Below are 24,414 nucleotides of genomic sequence, written 5' to 3'. Positions count from 1 at the left end.
CTGAGTGTGTATATACAGACTTCAGGATAGCCTCCTGCTTTCTATCAGCAGGCTCCTTCAAGGTGGCCGTATCCTGAGACGGCAGTGCCACCTTTTTTGACAAGCGTGTGAGCGCCTTATCCACCCTAGGAGATATCTCCCAACGTGACCTATCCTCTGGCGGTAAAGGGTACGCCATCAGTAACTTTTTAGAAATTACCAGTTTATCGGGGGAACCCCACGCTTCTTCACACACTTCATTCAACTCATCTGATGGGGGAAAAAACACTGGCTGCTTTTTCTCCCCAAACATAATACCCTTTTTAGTGGTACTTGGGTTAATATCAGAAATGTGTAACACATTTTTCATTGCCGTAATCATGCAACGGATGCCCCTAGTGGATTGTGTATATGTCTCATCCTCGTCGACACTGGAGTCAGACTCCGTGTCGACATCTGTGTCTGCCATCTGAGGTAGCGGGCGTTTGAGCCCCTGATGGCCTTTGAGACGCCTGGGCAGGCACGGGCTGAGAAGCCGGCTGTCCCACGGCTGTTACGTCATCCAGCCTTTTATGTAAGGAGTTGACACTGTCGGTTAATACCTTCCACATATCCACCCACTCTGGTGTAGGCCCCGCAGGGGGTGACATCACACTTATCGGCACCTGCTCCGCCTCCACATAAGCCTACTCATCAAACATGTCGACACAGCCGTACCGACACACCGCACACACACAGGGAATGCTCTGACTGAGGACAGGACCCCACAAAGTCCTTTGGGGAGACAGAGAGAGAGTATGCCAGCACACACCACAGCGCTATTTAATCAGGGATTCACACTAACACAAAGTGATTTTTCCCTATAGCTGCTTTACATATACAGTTTGCGCCTAAATTTAGTGCCCCCCCCCCACTCTTTTTTACCCTTTGAGCCTGGAAACTGCAGGGGAGAGCCCGGGGAGCTGTCTTCCAGCGGAGCTGTGAAGAGCAACCCATGCGACATTAGGAAATCCAACACCACGTTGAGATCCAAAAAGTGCCACAGGAGGCACAAAAGGAGGCTGAATATGTAGTACTCCTTTAACCAAAGTCTGAACTTCAGGCAGTGAAGCCAGTTCTTTCTGGAAGAAAATCGACAGAGCCGAAATCTGGACCTTGATGGACCCCAATTTGAGGCCCAAACGTCACCCCTGCTTGCAGGAAGTGCAGGAATCGACATAGTTGAAATTCCTCCGTCGGGGCCTTCATGGCCTCCCACCAAGCAACAAATTTTCGCCAAACGCGGCGATAATGTCTTGCGGTGACATCCTTCCTGGCTATGATCAGGGTAGGGATGACTTCCTTCGGAATACCCTTTTCCTTTAGGATCCGGTGTTCTACCGCCATGCCGTCAAACGCAGCCGCGGTAAGTCTTGGAACAGACAGGGTCCCTGCTGCAGCAGGTCTTGTCTGTGCGGCAGAGGCCAAGGGTCCTCTGCCAGCATCTCTTGAAGTTCCGGGTACCACGCTCTTCATGGCCAATCCGGAACCCCGAGTATGGTTTTCACTCCTCGCCTTCTTATTATTCTCAGTACCTTGGGTATGAGAGGTAGAGGAGGAGACACATAAACCGACTGGTACACCCACGGTGTCACTAGAGCGTCCCCAGCGATCGCCTGAGGGTCCCTTGACCTGGCGCAATATCTTTTCAACTTCTTGTTGAGGCGGGACGCCATCATGTCCACCCGTGGTCATTCCCAACGGTTTACCCGCATTTGGAAAACTTCTGGATGAAGTCCCCATTCTCCTGGGTGTAGGTCGCCCATCGGAGAATCCTTGTGGCTTCTGCCATCGCCATCCTGCTTCTTGTGCCGCCCTATCTGTGTACATGGGCGACCGCCATGATGTCGTCTGATTGGATCAGTACCGGCTGGTTCTGAAGCAGGGGCCTTGCTTGTCTTAGGGCATTGTAAATGGCCCTTAGCTGCCGAATATTTATGTGAAGCGAAATCTCCTTGGAAATTTCTTCCCTGTGTGACTGCACCCCAGCCCCGAAGGCTGGCATCCGTGGTCACCAGGACCAAGTCCTGTATTCCGAATCTGCGGCCCACTAGTAGATGAGCCCTCTGCAGCCACCACAGAGGCGACACCCTGTTTCTTGCTGACAGGGTTATCCGCTGTTGTATCTGTACATGGGACCCGGACCATTAGTCCCACAGGTCCCACTGGAACGTCCTTGCGTGGAGTCTTCCGAATGGAATTATGCTTCGTACGAAGCTACCATTTTTCCCAGGACTCGTGTGCATTGATGTACTGACACCTGTCCTGGTTTTAGGATGTCTCTGACTAGAGATGACAACTCCTCGGCTTTTTCCACTGGAAGAAACACTTTTCTGGTCTGCGTTCAGAAACATTCCCAGGAACAGAAGACGTGTCGTCGGGACCAGCTGTGACTTTGGAATATTGAGAATCCAGTCGTGCTGTTGTAGCACTTCCCGAGAGAGTGCTACCCCCACTACCAACTGTTCTTTGGACCTCGCCTTTATCAGGAGATCGTCCAAGTACGGGATAATAAAAACTTCCTTCTTGCGAAGGAGTATCATCACTTCGGCCATTACCTAGGTAAAGACCTTCGGTGCCGTGGACAACTCCAACGGCCGCGTCTGGAACTGATAGTGACAGTCCTGTACCACATATCTGAGGTACTCCTGGTGAGGGGGGGGGAATGGGGACATGCAGGTACGCATCCTTGATGTCCAGGGAGACCCTGTAATCCCCCTCGTCCAGGCTCGTAATAAGCGCCCTGAGCGATTCCCTCTTGAACTTGAATCTTCTGATATAAAAGTTCAAGTATTTTAATTTCAAGATGGGTCTCACCGAACCGTTGCGGTACCACCACCACTGTGGAATAGTAACCCCTTCCTTGCTGAAGGAGGGGCACCTTGACAATCACTTGTTGTGATTATAGTGTTGAATATCCACCAACACCGTCTCCCTGGCAGAGGGAGGTGCCGGTAAGGCAGATTTTAGGAAACGGCGGGGGGAAGAACGTCTCGAACTCCAGCCTGTACCCCTGAGATACTACTTGAAGGACCCAGGGATCCATGTGAGAGAGCCCACTGTCCGCTGAAATATCTGAGACGGGCCCCCACCGTACCCGGGTCCGCCTGAGCAGCCCCAGCACCATGCTGTGGACCTACCGGACGCAGGGAGGACTTCTGCTCTTGGGAACTAGCTGTGTGTTGCAGCTTTTTTCCTCTACCTTTGCCTCTCAGCAGAAAGGATGAGCCTCTAGCCCACTTGTTTTTCTGGGGCCGAAAGGACTGTACTTGATGATACGGTGCTTTCTTTTGTTGTGGGGTAGCCTGTGGCAAAAAAATTAATTTCCCAGCAGTAGCTGTGAAAACGAGGTCTGAAAAACTATCCCCAAACAGTTTTACCCCCTTATAGGGCAACTTCCATGTGCCGATTCGAGTCGGCATCGCCTGACCATTGCCAAGTCCATAACCCCCGTCTGGCGGCAATGGACCTAGCGCTTATTTTTGATGCCAGTCAGCAAACATCCCTCTGTGCATCACGCATGTATATGACCACGTCTTTTATATGCTCTATTTTCAGCAAAATATTGTTCCTATCCAGAGTTATTTTCCGACAGGGAATCTGACCACGCAGCGGGAGCACTGCCCATCCATGCCGAAGCAACGGCTGGTCGCAATATAATGCCCTAGTGTGTGACCATATCTTATAGGGTAACCTCCTGCTTTCTATCAGCAGGTTCCTTCAGGGCGGCCGTACCCGAAGACGATAGTGCCACCTTTTCTGATAAGCGTGTAAGCGCTGTATTTACCCTATGGGGTGTTTCCCCGCGTGACCTATCCTCTGGCGGGAAAGGGTACGCTGCCAATAACCGTTGTAGAAATTATCAATTTCTTACCGGGGGAAGACCACTCTTCCTCACACACCTCATTTAATTTCTCAGATGCAGGAAAAACTACTACTAGTTTTCTCTCACCAAACACAATACCCTTTTATGTGGTACCTGGGGTATAATCATAAATGTGTAATACATTTTTCATTGTTTCAATCCTGTAACGGGTGGACCTATTTGGAGGGTACACCAGTCTCATCGATGTCGACACTGGAGTCAGTATCCGTGTCGACATCTGTGTCTGTTATCTGAGGTAGCGGGCGATTTTAGAGCCCCCCATGACATTTGAGACGCTGGAACAGGCACAAGCTGAGTAGCCGGCTGTTCCGTGTCGTCGGCCTTTTATGTAAGGAGTTGACACTTTCACATAATCCTTACATAAGTTCAACCACACCGGTGTCGACCCCGCAGGGGGTGACAACATATTTACAGGCATTCGCTCCGCCTCCACCTCATTATCCTCCACATACCTGTCGACACAGCCGTACCGACACACAGCGCACACACAGGGAATGCTCTGATAGAGGACAGGACACCACAAAGCCCTTTGGGGAGACAGAGGGAGAGTATGCCAGCACACACCAGGGCGCTATATATCACAGGGATAGCACCTATAAAAAAGTGTTTTCCCTTATAGCTGCATACTGCGCCTAAATTGTGCCCCCCCCCCCCCCCCCCTCTCTTTTTAACCCTTTCTGTAGTGTATTAACTGCAGGGGAGAGCCAGGGAGCTTCCCTCCAACGGAGATGTGAGGGAAAAATGGCGCCAGTGTGCTGAGGAGATGGGCTCCGCCCCTTTTTCTCCCGCATTTTTATGGAATCTGGCAGGGGTTAATATACATCCATATAGCCGTGGGGGTTATATGTGATGTATTTTTGCCTGCCAAGGTGTTTATATTGCTGCTCAGGGCGCCCCCCCCCCCAGCGCCCTGCACCCTCAGTGACCGGAGTGTGTGGTGTGCATGAGGAGCAATGGCGCACAGCTGCAGTGCTGTGCGCTACCTTGGTAAAGACTGATGTCTTCTGCCGCCGATTTTCCGGACCTCTTCTTGCTTCTGGCTCTGTAAGGGGGCCGGCGGCGCGGCTCTGGGACCGGACTCCGAGGCTGGGCCTGTGTTCGATCCCTCTGGAGCTAATGGTGTCCAGTAGCCTAAGAAGCCCAAGCTGGCTGCAAGCAGGCAGGTTCGCTTCTTCTCCCCTTAGTCCCTCGATGCAGTGAGCCTGTTGCCAGCAGGTCTCACTGAAAATAAAAAACCTAAAACTAACTTTTTCTAAGAAGCTCAGGAGAGCTCCTAGATTGCACCCTGCTCGGTCGGGCACCAAAATCTAACTGAGGCTTGGAGGAGGGTCATAGGGGGAGGAGCCAGTGCACACCAGATAGTCCTAAAGCTTTCTTTAGATGTGCCCAGTCTCCTGCAGAGCCGCTATTCCCCATGGTCCTTACGGAGTTCCCAGCATCCACTAGGACGTCAGAGAAAATAGGATTTTGGTTATCTACCGGTAAATCCTTTTCTCGTAGTCCGTAGAGGATGCGGGGGTCCATATTAGTACCATGGGGTATAGACGAGTCCACCAGGAGCCATTGGCACTTCAAGAATTTAATAGTGTGGGCTAGCTCCTCCCTCTATGCCCCTCCTGTGCCCGAGGAGACGACATACTTCGAGAGAAGGAATTACACAGATAGTGGCGAGATTCATACCAGCTCACACAAACATGAGAATCCGGGCCAACATGCCAGAACAACTTCAGCAACAGCTAAAACAGTAACTTACCTAGGAACCAGGTAACACTGAACCATGAAACCAATGTAGGAAAACGAAGCGCTGGGCGTCCAGCATCCTCTACGGACTACGAGAAAAGGATTTACCGGTAGGTAATCAAAATCCTATTTTCTCTTACGTCCTAGAGGATGCTGGGGTCCATATTAGTACCATGGGGATGTACCAAAGCTCCCAGTACGGGACGGAGAGCGCGAAGGCTCCTGCAACACTGCTTGACAAAACTTAAGGTCATCAGAGGCCAAAGTATCGAACTTGTAAAACTTGGCAAATGTGTTCGACCCAGACCAAGTAGCTGTTTGGCAGAGTTGTACCGCCAAGACACCCCGGGCAGCCGCCCAGGAAGAGCCCACTGTAAGAGTAGAGTGGGCCTTTACAGATTTCGGACACTGCAATCCTGCCGTGGAATAAGCATGCTGGATAGTGAACCTGATCCAGCGGGAAATCGACTGCTTAGAAGCAGGACATCCAGTTTTCTTTGGATCATAGAGGACAAACAGTCACTTTTCCTATGACGAGCAGTCCTCTTCACGTAAATCTTCAAAGTCCTCACTACATCCAAGGCCTTTGAAGTAATTGAGGAACCACAATAGGTTGGTTGATGTGGAAAGCACACACAACCTTAGGTAGGAACTGTGGACGAGTCCCAAGTTCCGCCCTGTCTTCATGGAAGATCAGATAGGGGCTTTTATAAGATAAAAATCCCAATTCCGACACGCGTCGCGCAGAAACCAAGGCGACCGTCTTCCACGTGAGAAATTTGAGATCAGCCTCCGATAGAGGCTCAAAACAAGCAGATTGCAAGAACTGCACCACCATATCAAGATCACATGAAGCCGTAGGCGCCACAAAAGGAGGCTGATTGTGCCTTGATGGAGCCCAGTCTCAGTCCCATATCCACCCCTGCTTGCAGGAAAAGGAGAAAACGTCCAAGTTGAAACTCCACCGCCGGAAACTTCTTGGCCTCACACCAAGAAACATATTTCTTCCAAATGCGATGGTATGTTTAGACGTTACCCCCTTCCTGGCCTGTATTAGGGTAGGAATTACCTCATTCGGGATACCGTTCAACCGCCATGTCACCAAACGTAGCCATGGTAAGTCTTGATAAGCGAACGGCCCCTGCAGAAGCAGATCCTTCCGAAGAGGTAAAGGCCGTGGATCTTCCAGCAGATCTGCGTACCAAGCCCTCCTTGGCCAGTCCGGAGTAATGAGGATTGCCAGAACCTTTTCTTCTTACGAGCTGAAGAACCTTTGGTATCAGAGGAAGTGGAGGGAACACATACACTGACTTGAACACCCACGGTGTTACCAGTGCGTCCACCGCCACTGCCTGTGGGTCTCTTGACCTGGAACAGTACCTCCGTAGCTTCTTGTTGAGGCGAGAGGCCATCATGTCTATGTGAGGAACCCCCCCCACCAACCGGTTACCCCCTCGAACACCTCCGGATGGAGGCCCCACTCCCCTGGATAAAGATAGGTCTGCTGAGGAAGTCTGCTTTCCAGTTGTCTACGCCCGGAATGAAGATTGCCGACATAGTCGCCGCATGCCCTTCTGCCCAGATGAGGATTTTTGACACATCTGGCATGGCAGCCCTGCTCTTCGTTCCGCCTTGACTGTTTATGTAGGCCACCGTGGTCACATTGTCCGACTGCACCTGAACAGCCCGATCATGTAGAAGGTGTGCTGCTTGCAGAAGGGCGTTGTAAACGAGTTCCAGGATGTTTATTGGGAGAAGTGATTCTTGATAAGACCATCGTCCCTGAAAGGTTTCCCCCAGAGCGACCGCTCCCTAACCTCTTAGACTTCCATCTGTGGTTAAAAGGATCCAGTCTTGAATTCCGAACCTTCTCCCTTCCAGAAGGTGCGGAAGATGCAGCCACCAGAGGAGCAAAATCCTGGCTTTCGGACACCGGCGTATCCTCTTGTACATGTGTAGGTGAGAGCCCGACCACTGGTCCAATAGGTCCGCTGAAAGGGTCAAGCATGAAACCTGCCGTACTGCAGAGCCTCGTAGGCAGCAACCATCTTCCCCAGAAGGCGTATGCATTGATGTACCGATACCTAGGTAGGCTTTAGGACTTTCCGGACCATTGCTTGAATCACCAACTCTTTCTCCACCGGGAGAAATACCCTCTGCACTTCCGTGTCGAGGATCATTCCCAGGAAAGACAGCCGCCTTGTCGGCTCCAGATGAGACTTTGGAAGGTTTAGGATCCAACCGTGCCTCCTGAGCAGCAGTGTCGTGAGCGCAATGGAACGCAACAACCTCTCCCTGGAAGACGCCTTGATCAGGAGATCGTCCAGATATGGAATTATGTTCACCCCCTGTTTGAAGAGAACCATCATCTCCACCATAACCTTGGTGAAGAGCCTCGGTGCTGTGGAGACGCCAAAAGGCAGCGCCTGGAACCGATAGTGATCGTCCATCAGCACAAACCCGAGATATGCTTGATGCGGCACCCAAATGGGAATGTGGAGGTAAGCATCCTTGATGTCCAGGGACACCAGGAACTCACCCCTCTGACAGTCCTGAGATGACAGCTCTCAGAGATTCCATCTTGAATTTTAACTCCTTGAGATAAGGGTTCAAAGATTTTAAGTTTAGAATAGGCCGTACCAAACCATCTGGTTTCGGTACCACAAAAAGGTTCGAATAATAACCCTTGTTCCACTGCTGAAGTGGGACCGGAACAATGACCTCTGACACCACCAATTTTCTGATGGCCTCCAGAAGAATTGTCCTGTCTGCCAGTAGACGTGGCAAGCCTGACTTGAAGAAACGGTGAGGCGGGGGATCTTGAAACTCCAGACTGTACCCTCTGGACACTATATCCAGAACCCAGGGGTCCAGACCAGACGACACCCAGACGTGGCTGAACTGCCGGAGTCTTGCCCCCACCTGACCTTCCTCCAGGCCTAGCTGTCCAAAGTCATGCGGAGGACTTAGGGGTATCAGAAGCGGGCTTCTGGGTCTGGGAACCTGCAGGAGCGGATTTCTTTCCTTTGGCACGACCACCTCTGAAGGTGTTCGAAGGCTTATTCTTTCTAGGCCTCGCGGGCAGAAAGGACTGTAACGCGGTAGATGAAAAGGGCTTCTTTGTAGCCGGTGCAGCTGAAAAGGAGACTTACCCACGGTAGCCGTGGCAATCCACGCATCCAGTGCCTCCCCAAAGAGAGCCTAACCTTTGTATAGTAGGCCTTCCACACACTTCCTGGATTCCGCGTCCACAGACCAGTTGCGCAGCCAGAGACCTCTGCGAGCCGAGATGGACATGGAGGAGATCCCCGCAGCCATGGAACCCAGGTCCTTCATGGAATCCACTAGGAACCCTGCAGAATCCTGAATATTACGTAAAAATAAATCAACGTCACCTTTGTCCAGCGTAGTCGATTCCTCCTGCAGAGTGATTGACCACCTGGAAATAGCTTTAGCAATCCAAGCACAGGCTATAGTAGGCCGCAATATAGCACCTGAAGCCGTGTAAATAGATTTCAGCGTAGCATCCACCTTGCGATCTGCCGGGTTCTTTAACGCGGTAGATTCCGGGACCAGTAATACCACTTGTTTGGACAGCCTGGAGACAGAGGCAGGGACTCCCATCTCTTCCTATCTTCCTCTGGGAAGGGAAAAGCCACCAAGACCCTCTTGGGAATCTGGAATTTCTTATCCAGAGTTTCCCATGCCTATTCAAAGATAGCATTCAATTCTTTGAATGCCGGGAAAGTGAAGGGGGGCTTAGCTGTGAAGGCGGCCTCCTCCACCTGTTCCGGAGCCGTGTCAGAAATGTGTAAAACATCCCTAACAGCCTCAATCAACTGCACCCCCTTGGCAAGTGATGCTGTCCCCCTCGACACATCCCCGTCACCGTCTGCAGCATCAGAGTCGGTGTCCGTGTCATACTGCATAATTGCAAGTGCAAGTTTGTGAGAATATACCGCAGGGGACCCCCGAGGAGGCAGTATCAAACTATACATCCATAGAGGACTGGAGGACTTGAGTGGCATGCTCAGTCCTAGCAACTCTATCAGAAATCTGAGAAATAGTCCCCTCAGAGAGACTAACCATTCTGGCTCTCTAGCTGGGATCTGTGCTAAAACAGTGCAATCCTGATTACATGGAATGGAGTCTTCCTGGGAAGACAAATCCTCTGCAGCATATGAAACAGTGTCCCTAGACATATTGCACATACACTCAAACACCCCACAAACACACAGGGTATTATGAAGACAGAGTTTCCCCCCAAGAATGGCAGAGAGACACACAGAGATTGGAGCCAACCCACACACAGCGCTATCAAAGGTATAGGGAGTCCCTTACCAGCGTTGGCTGTGTCCCCCCCTCCTCTACAACCCCCTTGGTACCGTACAGACAGCTGGAGATTGCTCTGGAGGGACCTGGTTCCACTTGTAGTAAGTGCAGGCAGGAGAAAATGGCGCTGAACGCTGCAGGGTCCACTCTGAGAAGCTCCGCCCCCTCAATGGCGCTGTCTTCCCGCTCACTGATTATACTGGCCGGAGGAGTTGCGCTGGCCTGGATCCGCAGACCCCGACAGACTTGCAGTGGACAGTGTAGGGTTCGGCGCTGGCCCAGGGCGCCCTTCCCAGCGCCGCACCGCAGTACCGCTGAGCAATCACGGAGCGCGGGTGAGACCGCGCTCCTTACCCCAAGACCACCTGCTTCACACTGTCCCCCCCGCTTGCAAGGGGAGACAGTGACTCACTCGCCACCTCTTCAGATGCTGAGGGGGTGGTGGCCGGCTGCTGGGGCGAGCGTTTCCCTGCGGCGGGGTGGGATCAGACCCCTCTGAAGCCAAATGTTCAGTCAGTGGGAGCAGTGGCTCAAGACCCCTCAGGGAGGACACTGCCCCCCCCCCCCCCCCCCGCAGGGTGGATACTACTCCCCCCCCCCCTTAGTCCCATGCTGCAGGGAGGCTGTTGCCAGTAGCCTCCCTGTAAAATAAAAGACTCTAAAATAACATTTTTCTAGAAAAGCTCTGGAGAGCTCCCCTAGATATGACTAGCTCCTTCGGGCACATTTTCTTTACCGAGTCTAATAGGAAGGGCATAGAAGCCAGCCCACACTTTCAAACTGTGCCAATGGCTCCTGGTGGACCCATCTATACCCCATGGTACTAATGTGGACCCCAGCATCCTCTAGGACGTAAGAGAAAATTCAAAATTCTACACACAATAGCCCATAATGACTACGTGAATTTTTTTAGATTTTTGCACATTTATAAAAAAAAAAAAAAAAGAAAATCACATGTACATAAGTATTCACAGCCTTTGCTCAATACTTTATTGATGCTCCTTTGGCAGCAATTACAGCCTCAAGTCTTTTTGAATATGCCGCCACAAGCCTGGCACACCTATCTCTGGGCAGTTTTACCCATTCCTCTTTGCAGCACCTCTCAAGCTCCATCATGTTGGATGGGAAGCGTCAGTGAACAGCCATTTTCAAATCTCTGAGAGGTTCTATCGAATTCAAGTCTGGGCTCTGGCTGGGCCACTCAAGGACATTCACAGAGTTGTCCTGAGGCCACTCCTTTGATATCTTTGTTGTATGCTTGGGGTCGTTGTCCTGCTGAAAAATGAACCGTCGCCCAAGTCTGATGTCAAGAGCGCTCTGGAGCAGGTTTTCATCCAGGATGTCTCTGTACATTGCTGCATTCATCTTTCCCTCTAGCCTGACTAGTCTCCCAGTTCCTGCCGCTGAACAATATCCCCACATGATGCTGCCACCACCATGCTTCACTGTAGGGATGGTATTGGCCTGGTGATGAGCAGTGCCTGGTTTCCTCCAAACATGACGCCTGGCATTCACGCCAAAGAGTTCAATCTTTGTCTCATCAGACCAGAGAATTTTGTCTCTCATGGTCTGAGAGCCCTTCAGGTGCGTTTTGACAAACTCCAGGTGGGCTGCTATGTGCTTTTTACTAAGGAGTGGCTTCCGTCTGGCCTTCTAACATACAGGCCTGATTGGTGGATTGCTGCAGAGATGGTTGTCCTTCTGGAAGATTCTCCTCTCTCCACAGAGAAATGCTGTAGCTCTGACGTTGACCATCGGGTTCTTGGTCACCTCTCTGACTAGGACCCTTCTCCCCCGATCACTCAGTTTAGACAGCCGGCCAGCTCTAGGAAGAGTCCTGGTGGTTCCGAACTTCTTCCATTTTACGGATGATGGAGGCCACTGTGCTCATTGGGACCTTCAAAGCAGCAAATATTTTTCTGTACCCTTCCCCAGCTTTGTGCCTCAAGACAATCCAGTCTCAGAGGTCTACAGACAATTCCTTTGACTTCATGCTTGGTTTGTGCTCAGACATGCACTGTCAAGTGTGGGACCTTATATAGACAGGTGTGTGCCTTTCCAAATCATGTCCAATCAACTGAATTTACCACAGGTGGACTCCAATTCAGCTGTAGGAACATCTCAAGGATGATCAGTGGAAACAGGATGCACCTGAGCTCAATTTTGATCTTCATGGCAAAGGCTGTGAATACTTATGTACATGTGATTGCTTAGTTTTTTTTTATTTTTAATAAATTTGCAAAAATCTCAAAATAAACTTTTCACGTTGTCATTATGGGGTATTGTGTGTAGAATTTTGAGGGGGAAAAATTTATTCCAGTTTGGAATAAGGCTGTAACATAACGTGTAAAAAGTGAAGCGCTGTGAATACTTTCTGGATGCACTGTAAATTGCATGTCCAATACAACATCCCATCTCCAGTGTTGTGTGTGTTACCCAATAAATTTCCTTCTAGTGTTCCTACAGCATCCTCAGCAGTATCTAGACTGGCATGGTCAGATTACAAGGGACCACAGCACCTCACTGTGCCTTCCCATTTTTGACAAGGAGATCCGTTCTACAAATTTGCATTATATTTAAAAAAAACACACACCAAAAAAAAAAAAAAAAAAAAACACACACCACTTCGCAAACTCTGAAATAAAAAGCAAAACAAAGTTATGAAGGGAAAAATTGTCAGTTAGGTGACACAGACGAGGATATTGTATTGGGCCTGCTATTTATCATACCAGCTCACTTGGGACATACTCCAGTTGATAATCAAGGATTAGAGGAATCCAGTGCTTATGCCGAAGAACTCTTTTTGCTCATGGTACTCCACCTTGTGATGGATTGGTAATACACTACACTGTAATATGCTGCTGGTCTATCATATTTTCCATGAAAGATTATGTCATACTATCAGTCCATTTCTAATTGATACTGACTGTGTCTCATTCAAACTGGTGGAAGACAAGCCCCCCTACCCCCCAAAAAAAACAATACAAACTCCTTTTCAGGAGTCAGGTATAAATAACCATACCAGTTTCCACCTTTGTGCGGATTATAAGCATTTTACCGCTGTGAAATGGTTGTGGGTGTTTTTTTTTTACATTTTTTTATTACAATTAAATATTTTACATTTGAATCTGGCTTAGGGCATGATTCAATTGTTTTTCCCCCAGATGCCACACAGGGGGTTCAAAATTGAGCAATTTAATTGTTGCTCCATTTGGACGCCAGTTAGAGTTAATGAGTTTATGGGGTAGGTGTATTAATGCTAGTGTTTCGTCCATTGTGTGTGTGGACCCACTTCACCTCCGGATCGCGGTGAAGCGGGTCCACACATAGGCAAAATGTATAACACCTGCTCATGCCAATGTGGGAGCGCGTTAACTCATCCTTCTTGTTACAGTATGTCCACTCTCCCACTATCGGCAGCTCTTACCGGCGCTCGTGTTCACAACACATGCATCTACTCTGCATGTCCTAGCGGCCCCCGGTGTCTCCACCCTGGCCAGCTACTCTGGACATACAGTAGATCTCACCCATAGTTGGCAGCTGTCCCTGGCTGTGGTGTATTCGACACCTGCAGGCGTCGTAACGGTCACTGCTGCTGACCGTTCATATATAGCAGCGCCAGTATAGACAGGAGCAAGCACCACTGCTGTAATAGGGGGGAGAAGTGGTATCCATGCACATAAAGTGCGCTGATACAACTTCTCCCCCAAATCGACCTTTAATACATTTACCCCTAGGCATCCTAATCAGGACTTTAGATGGGTTTAGCCGCTAATCGTGGATAAACTTAGTGTTTTTGATAGTGTATAAAGCAATGGGCACCCAAAATACATTTTAATCACCTCCTTAGTGTCTGTTACTCATTAGTCACCAATGATTGCTTTATTAAATGTGACTTCTATCTAATAAAAGTCATACACACTTTCCTCCCCTAACAATACAGCTGTTATTTTACTACCTTATGAATTAAGAGTTTGCCACACCTTTTAAGGGGGCATTTCAAATTAGTGCAATAGCCCATACCAGCAATCAACATACCCCAGATGCGCACAAAAAAAGCGTATAATGTACAGCCTAGCAAAATGACAGACAGGTGCTCAGCAGCACAAGCTGTGAATTAACCCCTTGGATTGTAAACTCATTTGAGCAGGATCAACTTTTACTGTTCATTGTATTTTGTTTTTATTAGTTTAATTTGCTCAATGTACAGTGTTGTGTAAAGATAGTAAACTATAAAATACCAGTAGAGACCGGCTGGTCTTCACAAGCCAAACGCAAGTGTGATACTAGTCAGCAATAATATATCTTCCTTCAAAGGGAGATACTCAATTGTTTTTTTGTGCTGGCAGCCAGTAGATGGTGCCCAATGGAGGTATCCAATTGTTGTTCCGTTCAGGCATTTCAGCACGCACCACCGAGGATGGCAAGCAGAAAGCGTTCAAGCGGGACTTTTCACGTCACGGGCATGAGTTTGGTCGGGTTTAATCACTTTACACCGCTAAACTCATACTCTCTGGACACAAGCAGTGGATCAAGACAAACAATTGATTATTCCCCCCACCCCCGGCTCCCGTCACTTACAGTAAAATGGTAGATCGTGAGCAGATTATAATTGAATACTGCCCAAAGATTCTAATATAGGTACAATACAACTACACACGAAAAGGGCAAGTTGACATTGCAGCTGTGTATAACACAATTCTGTGAGCCTGGTGGCAACCTAAGTGTGGCATATAACTGCATTTACTCACACCGCGGGTAACTAGATTAACCCCAATGTGTGCTAAATAGGATATGTACTAGAGCTTCTCAGTCCAAATACAGCCGCTACCACAGGTATTTCTCTTACTATGCTACTGGCACTTTTTCTTTTTTACTTGCTATTTCCCATCTTTCATACAATACCCTGAAGGACAAAGGGTACTTATACAATTGCAAATGGCATTAGGATTTAAGCACATTTCTTCAATATGGATTAAGGGGGTCATTCAGAGTTGATCGCTAGCAGCCGTTGTTCGCAGCGATCAGGCTAAAAAAAAAAAAAATCAGCATTTCTGTGCATGCGTATGCACCGCAATGCGCACACGCGCGATGTACGGGTACAAAGAGCTTTGTGGTTTTGCACAGGATCTAGCGAAGATTTCAGTCGTACGGCACAACGCAGGAAGACTGACAGGAAGGGGTCGTTTCTGAGTGTCAAATGACCGTTTTCTGGTAGTGTTTGGAAAAACGCATGCATGCCAGGGAAAACGCAGGGCAGGTGTGCGACGTCCAAAGCCATTCCTCTAACGTTAGTAAGTCCAGGGCTGGTCTTGTTTTGCACAAAATGTTTTTTGCAGGCGCTCTACTGCACAGGCATTCGCACTTCTGCAAAGCGAAAATACACTCTCCGGTGGGCGGCGAAAATGCGTTTGCACGGCTGCTAAAAACTGCAAGCGAGCAATAAACTCGGAATGACCCCCTAAATGCATTAGGGAAAAGGTGTCCATATAACTTGAGAAGACTTGATATTTGAAGACTGAGCATATTTTTAAAAGGCTCTATTGACGGACTTTTCATTGTACTTTGATCTTTGCAGATTTACAGATGTACTTGTGTTTTGTTTCCGACTTAATTTACACTAACTAAAGGGAAAACACATCTAAAAGATAAATATATGTAAACTATACATGCGTATGAAAAAGCAGATTTCTATTTTAAATGCAAAATTAAATAAACAAAAGTGCATTATGAAATATTTAAACTAATACCTTACCTGCAATAAAGTGTATTCCCTTAATTAGGTAGCGGCCAGTCAATCCTGTAGGCAATTAAAAAATCTTTATGACTGCAAAAAACAAGTGAATTAAAAGGCAAACATGAAAATCAAGTAACAAAAAGCAATTTCTGGAGATTTAAAGAAAATAAAGCAATTTAAAAATCCAGTAAAATTCGAAAAAAGATTTAAACAATAGATCTGTAAGATTTGCGTCTTTGGTCAGGTTTCCAAAGATCAGAACAAACACAAATCCGCAATGGGGAAAACAAAACAAACAAACTTTGGAGAACTCCCATCAGAAGTCTGAAAACAGATAGCAGATCAAGACCTCTAGATACCCACAAGTTTTTTTTAAATACCTTGTTATACTAAAACACTGTCACTGGAGGGGACACTAAAAATAAATCACTACTTCAACTGATCGGTTGCTACTCCTAGAAAACACACAACATTTCTAAGTTCAGTAGCACAAATACTTTAGCATTTTCCTCAATGATAAAGCAAAACAAGTCTTAAATTGCAACATTTTTTCCAAAGGCAAAAACATTTGTAACATTTTTGCTAAATTAACCCAAAACAGACAAAGCCTGTACATGAGAATATTTCACTTCTGCATCATTTAAATGGAGACGAGGTACAAATCTTTCATTGCCCACATTATATGTACACCGACAGCACAGTACATATAGAAACAATATAAAAATCATGGATGGCCTGTCCGAGATCAACACGTGCTGTGGCAATGGGAACATATGCCACAGGCAGTGTGCGCCGCCCCTTTTCTCACCAGAAAGACTGGTAATCACCAAAAAGACTTTGGGCTCCAGAGTAAGGGAAAGGAAAATGGACTGCTTGGGTCCAAAATACTAGTTTATGAGAGACAACAATTAGAATATATTAGTGTTCACTCTAAGCTGTTTTAGCAGGGCGCCGCGCCCTGCCCAATTTTTTAAGGGCAAAACCCTTTCTGCGGCACCCTGCTAAAACAGCCGCCCGCTTTCTGCCCTCACAGCGTGTAAAGATGCCGCACGCTGTCAGAGAGCGCTTGGGGGAAGCCCAGCACCTCCGTAGGTGCTGGGCACGCCCCCAACAGTGACGGCGCCGGCCGCCCCCGTCTGTGGACTGAACCGCCCACTTGCATTACGTGCAAGTGGTCACACCCCCTATTTGCATGGCCACACCCCCTTTTGGCACACGCTTGTGCCCCTCACGGACCAGCACCCTACCCTGCCCGTCCCCTAGAGTGAACACTATATATAATTGGGCAAAAACCAGAGTTACTTGAAGAGGCTTGCTATTACCATTGCTTATGTGTAAATTGCCACCTCAGTGCTTTCTTAAAAAAAAAAAAAAAAATATGAGTCCTTCATCAGTCCCTGCCCCAATGGAGCTTGAGTATACATTTCCCTGCCACACAAACACACAAGGGTTACTTTGTTTAGCAACCAATGAACTTATCAGTATATTTTTAGACTGTGGGAAGAAACTCCCAGAAACATATGGAGAAAACACAACTGCATATAGGGTGCGATTCTATTAATTGGCTGGAATTTAGCTCCTGGACATAAAACCGGCAGCCGGGATCCTGGCGATCAGCATTCCGACTGCAAAATGCCGGGAAGGGGGCTCGAGCGCAACGAGTCCCCTTGCGGCCTCGGTGGCGAGGACACCAGTGAGTGGGAATAGTCCCAGCTAGTCAGCATGCTGACTGTTGGGAGTAGGGAGATGCGGGATGTAGGTGCAGATAATGTCATATAACTACATCCCTAAAAAGTGCAGCTTAGGGGCTAGTCGCCACATGACAGCTGCATCCTGCCTAGCACTTAGCCCTGGAGATGCAGCTTAATGTGGCTAATAATGGGCATTACAGCTGGAAAGAATGGCCACTGGGGGATGTAAATGAATAGCATGTGGGCGCTTAGCATGGGAGCCAAAAAAATGGGACGGCTCCCAGGCGCCGCTTTATATGTGTACACGGTTAGCTTCTCTTAAAACTCCACCGATAAATCCTCAATCGGTGGAGTTTTAAGAGAAGCTAACCGTGTACACATATAAAGCAGCGCCTGGGAGCCGTCCCATTTTTTTGGTTGTACATTGAGTGAGGAGTGGTGCTCCTTAGGATTGGCGACCCGAGTGCAGCTTTTTTGGGTGCAAGTCAATATTATCTCTCCGTTTTGTACTGTATATTGCGCTTAGCATGGGAGGTAAACTCCCACAAACTCAGTTGCCCTTAAATACTGTGCAGGTCAGAACTGAACCCAATGCGAGCAGAAATAAACAAACAGTTTTACATAGTAACCAAAGATCTACTTAAAATAAAAATATATATTAATATTAAATAGATTTTTAATTTTGTCAACACCTGTAACTTGAAGCAAATAGGATATTTAAAAAAGTTGCTAAATTTGTACAGTGCAGCAAGCAAACCACGGTCACAAAAGCATTTTCTGAATGGAATTCTTTAGCAATTGTGAGGTAAGCCATACAATTAAAGACAGAAACAAGAAATCTGCAGGAGTACTGCCAAAATGCACTATCCCCAAACCTATTTGGAAAAAAAAAAAAAAAAAGTTGTAATAGTCCACTGTGTTACGCACACACACAAAAAAAAAAAAATCATGCCGGAATGTATGCAGATTCTAACAAGTGCATTATAGATCTAACCAAAATCAACCCAATTTAAACAATGTATCAACTTCCCTATCACATACCACGAAATCTAAAACATGTTTTCTTCAAAAATAAATAAATAAAACAAATAGATCAGTAACATTACACAACTTGCAGTGTCATACTAACAATTCTGCAGTCATCTCCTTACTAGCAAGTGTTTTAGAATTTAAGTATCCGCACTGAGATTAAATATATATTTACTTATAATACAGAGAAAATAAATGAAACCGAATTCATAGCTTTGAGAGCCAAAACACCAACTTATGGTGGCACAATTTGTTTTTTTTAACACCGCAAAACCCCTGAGAAGTGTGGTTGAAAAATGCAAATGGATTTATGTCTACTACAACGGAAAAAAAAAAAAAAAAAAAAAGGGGAGGATTGCAAACCAAAAGTAAATATAATTGCTATTATACTAGGACGCAAATTGTTAGGTTATATTACTAAAATAAGACAAATAAGACAAACTACAATTGAACTGGTTTTTACAAAGCAAGGACCTCAAATGGTGAGCCGACTAATATTCTGCTAGAGTTTAGTCTACCAAATAAGAGTTATGAAAATGCAGTTATGTCAAAACTTATAACTTTATATAGTAATTATGCGTAACCCTAAGTAGGTACTGATTGTTAAACACCAATTACATCAAATGAGAAAATAAGACACATGCACCTTGTTAGGACATGAGCCTAGACAAAGCATGTAAGGTAAGATGTTCCCAGAAAAGATGCACAGCAGAAATCTGATGCACCCTGTGAAATAAAGTCAAAATTGATTTGTGCAAGTCCATATTGAATAAATCCCAACGCATAATGAAAACAAGTGCAACCACGGCGCTTACTGATTTACCAGAAAAAGATGGTTTTCAGCTAGAAGGAGACACAAAGAAAAGGCAATTATATGAAATATGCCAAGGACAAAAGTTCTCATAACTCATTTGCACAAATAAAAAGGTAAATACAACTAGTGACATCAACTTTCAAGACTTTATTTTGTAAGAGCTTTCACCAAGAACTAGGGTCCTGTTGGTACTCCAATTAACCGAAGCTACATCACATCATACTGTGCATGCGCAGATAAACAACACCGCTAACATACATGCACAAATTGACTCTTAACACACCTCCAAATTCCAAGGCAACTGAAGGTGATACAAATAAATGGCAAATGAAAGCTTTAAATGAAACTGTAGGGAAAATGCAGTAACAAAGGGCACTAGTCACCGATACATACAGCATAGCTGCTCCTGGAGCTACACCTGTAACTAAACACCTACATGTAAACACTGGGGTATGGTCCATGCAGCCATTACAGTCACAGTTCTTATGCAGGATACTGCTCAGACGTCTCATTACACACTGATAAAACCGGGACAACAGCTCACTGGTCCCCATACTGCATGTGTGCAAGCTCGGGCGACACTGGCAGCTCATCCGAGTCCTTGGATTCGCGTGACCCACGAAAATAAGTCCATGCATAACCTTGTGAGAAGTATGTTAGGGCACTACAAGTCCAAGCATAACCCGCCAGGGACCTGCTTCACCACACGTAACATACTACGACCGTCCTGAGCGATCCCAGCACATGAAAGAAGAGGCAGCATCCACCCCCTAGCACAGCCAGGAGGAGGCTGAGGCTGCATGTGACGGGGGCGGCAGCCATGATGTTACTAAACCACTTACGGGGAACACATACACAAAACAAAAATAAAGCATCTGACAAACAGCTGGAATTACACCCCCTCCGCTTCCCGCGGCGCCTACCGAAGCCTCTCCACAGGCCTAACTCCCTCATTATCCCCCTCACACAGTATCCTGGCGTCTCTTACCGCTGCAATCTGCTATACTGAAAGAAAAGAAAGAGACAAAGCAGAGGGGAATGTGAGACCCCACACTCTCTCCCCTCTGGATCTCCTCTGCTCGCCTTGCGGGATATATTTTATTATCGCTCTTTCTCCGGGAGCAGCCGCACAAAATGGCGGCTGCACAGGCATATGACGTCACGGGGAGGTGCGCATATGCTATAAAAGCGCTAGTGGGAGGAGCCTAGGAGCCCCGCCTACCCGGGGCGTGTGGTGGGGTGGTGGCGTGTGCCGGGCGGCGAGCGTCCGGGACTGTAGTAATGATGACGGGAACGCGCGCTGACCCATGTACGCCACAGCAGAGTTGCTGCGCCGTAGTTAGGGGCAGGGCGCTAGCATCCATCTCCTTGCCTTTACCACGTTTCAGTACGATTGGAAAGCCAGCATCTCTTGACTCTCATGAAGAAACGCATCTGTAACGCCAGTTTGTACTATTGCTTAAAGCTTTGCAAAAAGTAGGAGTGACTAGAGACCATATTTATTAATAAATTCTGCAGTTAAAATAGGCTTAAAGCTGGGTACACACTGGGCGACCCAAACTAGTTGGCAATCAGCACTGTTGGGTACATGTATGAGTCGTTATGGTGGAGAAGTGCTATTAGAGCACGTTATGTGTACTATACCGCTTCTCCCCATGTATGATGACTGTCCATATCAATGCTGCTATCTAAAAGCTAGCAGGCCGATATGCGCAAACAATGTACAATGCTGACCGTTCCGACACCTGCAGTTATCGATTTCAACATTCACCACAGCAGGGACAGAGCTGTCCCCTCTGGACTGTGCTAGGGATCTGGCGTGAGTAGCCAGATCCCACGCATGCGCAGAAGAGCCAACCAGGAAGTAGACAGAGCGCACCAGCTCGTGAACTGTGGGAGACATCACCCAAGGAGGGAGCGCGCTTCGGCAGACTAGATCTTAATACATCTTGTTGATGTCCCTTCCTGCTTCACCTAGGTAATGAGGTGAAACAGGAAGTGTTATACGTGTCGCTGTAATACATTTACCTATTTTTCTCTTACGTCCTAGAGGATGCTGGGGACTCCGTAAGGACCATGGGGTATAGATAGGCTCCGCAGGAGACATGGGCATTCTAAGACTTTAGATGGGTGTGAACTGGCTCCTCCCTCTATGCCCCTCCTCCAGACCTCAGTTAGATCATGTGCCCAGAGGAGACTGGATGCAATACAGGGGAGCTCTACTGAGTTTCTCTGAAAAGACTTTTGTTAGGTTTTTATTTTCAGAGAGCACTGTTGGCAACAGGCTCCCTGCTTCGTGGGACTGAGGGGAGAGAAGCAGCCCCACTTTCCTGGACTGATGGGCTCTGCTTCCTAGGCTACTGGACACCATTAGCTCCAGAGGGTCGGAACACAGGTGTCGTCCTTGCTGTTCGTCCCAGAGCCGCACCGCCGTCCTCCTCACAGAGCCGGAAGATTGAAGCCGGGTAAGTATAGGAAGCAAGAAGACTTCAAAGGCGGCAGAAAACTTCAGATCTTCATGAGGTTCCGCGCTGCTCGCCATTGCTTCCACAACACACACAGGCACAGCAAGGGCGCAGGGGGGGCACCCTGGGCAGAAATTTTTACCTCACATAAGACTGGCACACGTATGTAGATACTGCGGAGGCAGTATATAATAAATCCCCTGCCAGTATAATAAAAATAGCGGGACCGAAGCCCGCCGTCGAGGGGGCGGAGCTTGATCTTCCAGCACTAACCAGCACCATTTTCTCCACAGCATACTGCAGAGAAGCTGCTCCCGGACTCTCCCCTGCTGAACAAGTAACGAGGCAAAAACGAGGGGGGGGGGGGGCACATTTATTTGGTGCTAATTCTATATATAAAGCGCTGTACAGGCTGGGACTTTGTTTCAGTATCTAATGGCGCTGGGTGTGTGCTGGCATACTCTCTCTCTCTGTCACTCCAAAGGGCCTTATTGTAGGTCTGTCCCCATTTTCATATATCCCAGTGTGTGTGGGGGTGTCAGTTTGTGTGTGTCGACATGTCTGAAGCGGAAGGCTAGTCTAGGGAGAAAGCAGAGCAGATGGTGGTTTCTCCGTCGGCACAGCCGACACCTGATTGGTTAGACATGTGGAATGTTTTAAATGCTAATGTGGCTTTATTACATAAGAGATTGGACAAAGCAGAGTCCAAGGACAAAGCAGGGGGTCAATCCATGGCTGTTACTGTGTCGCAAGACCCTTCAGGGTCCCATAAACGTCCCTTTTCCCAGATAGCAGACACTGATACCGACTCCAGTGTCAACTATGATGATGCAAGGTTGCACCCAAGAGTGGCCAAGAGTATTCAATATATGATTATTGCAATAAAAGATGTTTTGAATATCACAGAAGACCCCTCTGTCCCTGACACGAGGGTCTGCATGTTTAAGGAAAAGAAACCTGAGGTAACGTTCCCCCCATCTCATGAACTGAACGCTTTATTTGAAAGGGCTTGGGAAACTCCATACAAGAGACTGCAGGTTCCCAAGAGAATTATTATGGCGTACCCTTTCCCCTCAAAGGACAGGTTACGGTGGGAATCCTCGCCCACGGTGGACAAGGTCTTGACGCGGCGGCCCTAAAGGATCCTGCGGATCGCAGGCAGGAAACTACCTTAAAAATCAATTTATGCGACTACGAGAGCCCTGCTCAGACCTGCAGTAGCGTCGGCATGGGTGGGTAGCGCAATTGCAGCTTGGGCAGATAACTTGTCATCTGACATTGACACCCTAGATAAAGATAGCATTTTGTTGACCTTAGGTCACATCAAGGATGCAGCGTTATATATGAGAGAGGCTGCGAGAAATATTGGGCTTTTGGTTTCAAGAGCCAATGCCATGGCAGTTTCTGCTAGAAGGTCCCTGTGGACCCGTCAATGGACAGGTGATGCTGACTCAAAGAAACATATGGAGGCTTTGCCTTACAAAGGTGAAGTTTTATTTGGGGAGGGCCTCGCGGACCTGGTTTCCACAGCTACCGCGGGTAAGTCTTCTTTTTTGCCTTACGTTCCCCCACAGCAGAAGAAAACACCTCAATACCAGATGCAGTCCTTTCGGTCTCATAAGTTCAGAAAGGGACATGGCTCTTCCTTCCTCGCCAGAGGAAGAGGGAAAACACCACCAGCTACAGCTAGTTCCCAGGAACAAAAATCCTCCACGGCCTCTACAAAATCCACCGCATGACGCTGGGGCTCCGCTACGGGAGTCCGCACCGGTGGGGGCACGTCTTCGAGTATTCAGCCAAGTCTGGGTTTAGTCGGATTTGGATCCTCGGGTGGTCGAAATTGTATCCCAAGGATACAAGCTGGAGTTCGAAGATGTGCCTTCAAATCGGCCTTGCTAGCTTCTCCCCCAGAGAGGGAAATAATTTCAGCTGCCATACAAAAGCTGTGTCAACAGCAAGTGATTATCAGGGTTCCCCCCTAGTGCAACAGGGGAAAGGGTTTTATTCAACCCTATTTGTGGTTCCGAAGCCGGATGGCTCGGTCAGACCAATTCTGAATCTAAAATCCCTAAACCTATATTTGAAGAGGTTCAAATTCAAGATGGAATCTCTCCAAGCAGTGATCTCCAGCCTGGAAGGGGGGGGATTTCATGGTGTCACTAGACATAAAGGATGCATACCTTCATGTCCCCATATATCCTCCTCATCAGGCGTACCTGAGATTTGCTGTACAGGATTGTCATTACCAGTTTCAGACATTGACGTTTGGGCTTTCCACGGCCCGAGAATTTTCACCAAGGTAATGGCGGAAATGATGGTGCTCCTGCGCAAGCAGGGGGTCACAATTATCCCATACTTGGACGATCTCCTGCTAAAGGCAAGATCAAGAGATCAGTTACTAAAAAGCATGTCTCTGTCCCTGAGAGTACTACAACAACATGGCTGGATTCTAAATCTACCAAAGTCGCAGTTGGTTCCGACAACTCGGCTGTCATTTTTGGGCATGATTCTGGACACGGAAAAAAGAGGGTTTTTCTCCCAATGGAAAAAGCCCAGGAACTCCAGAACATGGTCAAGGACCTGCTGAAACCAAAAAGAGTGTCAGTTCATCAATGCACTCGAGTATTGGGAAAGATGGTGGCGGCCTACGAGGCCATTCCGTTCGGCAGGTTCCATGCGAGAACTTTTCAGTGGGACCTTCT

General features: G+C 47.8%; 2 protein-coding genes across 5 annotated transcripts in view; both read right to left on the bottom strand.

Annotated features, from left to right (window-relative positions):
• RBM12 (RNA binding motif protein 12) overlaps positions 1-15,804 on the bottom strand; it is a 39,563-nt gene extending 23,759 nt beyond the window's left edge. The window contains exon 1 of the mRNA XM_063960166.1: positions 15,732-15,804. The gene's annotated coding sequence lies outside the window, so the exon portion shown is untranslated. The remainder of the gene's footprint in view (positions 1-15,731) is intronic.
• CPNE1 (copine 1) overlaps positions 1-20,325 on the bottom strand; it is a 261,443-nt gene extending 241,118 nt beyond the window's left edge. For 2 of the 4 annotated variants that reach the window (XM_063960170.1, XM_063960167.1), the window contains exon 1: positions 15,732-15,809. The gene's annotated coding sequence lies outside the window, so the exon portion shown is untranslated. Of the gene's footprint in view, positions 1-15,731; positions 15,810-20,235 lie in introns of those variants that run through there. The other 2 variants (XM_063960169.1, XM_063960168.1) reach the window with 2 other exon arrangements.
• Positions 20,326-24,414: the final 4,089 nt, after the last annotated feature.

The sequence above is a fragment of the Pseudophryne corroboree genome, chromosome 3 (assembly GCF_028390025.1).
Source record: "Pseudophryne corroboree isolate aPseCor3 chromosome 3, aPseCor3.hap2, whole genome shotgun sequence".
NCBI classification, from domain to species: domain Eukaryota; kingdom Metazoa; phylum Chordata; class Amphibia; order Anura; family Myobatrachidae; genus Pseudophryne; species Pseudophryne corroboree.
The sequence above is the reverse complement of the archived record's forward strand: the minus strand, read 5'-3'. Positions and strand labels throughout refer to the sequence as shown.